This window comes from Propithecus coquereli, unplaced genomic scaffold, assembly GCF_000956105.1.
Source record: "Propithecus coquereli isolate 6110/MARCELLA unplaced genomic scaffold, Pcoq_1.0 Scaffold52, whole genome shotgun sequence".
In the NCBI taxonomy this organism is placed as follows: domain Eukaryota; kingdom Metazoa; phylum Chordata; class Mammalia; order Primates; family Indriidae; genus Propithecus; species Propithecus coquereli.
The window spans coordinates 1787682-1789766 of record NW_012151063.1 but is presented as its reverse complement, the minus strand read 5'-3'; the positions used below and the strand labels follow the sequence as shown (position 1 = coordinate 1789766).

General features: G+C 47.2%; 1 protein-coding gene across 1 annotated transcript in view; it reads left to right on the top strand.

Annotated features, from left to right (window-relative positions):
• The window catches only part of PRKX (protein kinase, X-linked), a 116368-nt gene that overhangs the window by 51899 nt on the left and 62384 nt on the right, over positions 1–2085 (top strand). The window lies entirely within an intron of this gene.

Genomic DNA, 2085 nt, shown 5'->3' with positions numbered 1-2085 from the left:
ATTGATGGGCGCTTGGGTTGTTTCTGCGTCTTTGCAATTGTGAATTGTGCTGCTATAACCATTCAGGTCCAGATATCTTTTTTATAGAATGCCTTTTTTTCCTTTGGGTAGATAACCCAGTAGCGGGATTGATGGATCCAATGGTAGTTCTCCTTGTAGTTCTTTGAGGTATCTCCATACTGCTTTCCACAGAGGTTGTGCTATCTGGGTGAAGGGCACACTTTATAACTTTGACTCAAATTGTACAAAAGCAAATTATGTACCCAAACATGTGTACCCCTGTAATATTCTGAAATAAAAAAAAGAGCACCATGCTTCCCCCAAGTCTTATGACGTCACATTTTCGCTGGTGAATTCTAGCTAAATTTGCCATCATCCCTGCCCTGAAGAACTCTAGAAAGTCACCAGCTTCCAGACGTTGATGGTAAATGTTCACCAGGCAGATATCACTGGGACCTTAGCACACACTAGTATTTCCCCACCAGAACAGTGAAGCGTGGTGGGTTCTAAGCCCACGCACAGAAGCACAGTTTGACCATCATACATTTGAAATACCGTGTGCTTGGCAAGGCAGCGTTACGAAAAGTAACACTCTTGCCCAACTAGTCATGGCACAAACCACTAAGATGGAGCATTTGGCCAAAAGCAGTGACTGGAGATCTCAGCTTTAAGACAGAAGCCGTGCGGTGTCTGCTGGGACTTCGTAACTGTAGGAGCTTGCTTCAGAGAGTAACGGCAGCAACAGACCACCCCTCTCACCCGAGCGCTCTTCCCTTATGGCCAAAGCCATAAATCTTAGACTTGCTGAGCCGTAAGAAGTGAGCGGGATAGAGAGACACAGAGCCTTCAGGTAAGAAAAGAAAGGCGTCGCCTAACCCCAGAGCTCCCTTCAAAGAGCAGGCAGCCTCGGCTGCAGGGCGGCGGGAGTCCAACCACGGTATCGAGAAAGGAAGGTGTCGATACAGCCTCTATCTATGCGTAGCTGAGACCCTTAAATGCATTGTTTTTGCAAAGACTGCAAATTTAAATGTGCATTAGGGGAAAGCCTTTTGTGTAGGAGACCCGTATTTCGCTAAGACATATGAACACTGAGTAACTTCAGTGTGCATTTGAAATTCAGAATACCGTGTTTATATGTGGTTTTCCTTTTCACATTGATTACGACTGGGTCATCCTTCCTCCCTCCAGCCGTATCTTTTTACTTGCCTTTATTTTCTCCTGCTTTCCTGACCACGCCACGTGATCATACTTTTACGATTTCCCTCTGAGTAAGTCTCTGCGTCCTTGCGAGCCATTTCCCCAAATCCTGGGTCATCACGTGACGTTATTTTAGGGAAATGAGCTGAGCTCGGAGACAAGACCTTCTGCTCAACCCTGAGCATGCTCCCGGCACTGTTTGGTTTTCTTTGGGGACCATGTAGACGCAGCTCCTTGGGGTCAGCCTCGGAGGGGAAGCGTCTGTCGTGTGGTCAGAATCAAACAAAACGCAGGGACGCGTGTGTCTCGCGCCGGGATGTCTAGGTCTTGGGCACGCTGGGGCCTTCTAAGGCCTCTCAAAGCTCAAAGCCGTTAATTCCAAATCTTGTCTGATTTTTCCCTGCGTCTTTTTTACGTGAAAACATTCTTTCATCATCAGCGCTTGTCTCCCAAGAACGTGTCTGTTTCTGTTCCTTTTGCTAAGCCTTCTAAGAAACAGACAAGACCTGCCATCTTCTCTCCTCTTTCTTTCATTTCTTCCCTTTCCTCCTCAATTCCTCCCGCTGCCTTTCTCGCCTTGGTAGAGCTAATCAACACCTCTCCAAGGAGGAGGCACTGCGTCTAACTATCTCTTGGGCAAGCTCCTACCAGTAGTTGCTTAGAAATAACCTTTTTGGGGGCTTTTTGAACGGCTGCGTTTTCCCAGCAGGTTTGGGATGCTTTCTGCTCATTTATTTGTTAATTTCTAAGCTCAATGACAGTTCGGGAGGTGCTGAAGCAGCTGTGATCTCTTAAGATCTGGGTGCCGCATGCGAGTTTGCGAGGGCCGCCGTAACGAAGTCACGGGGACTCAGTGGCTTAAACAACAGATGTCTATTTTCTTACAGT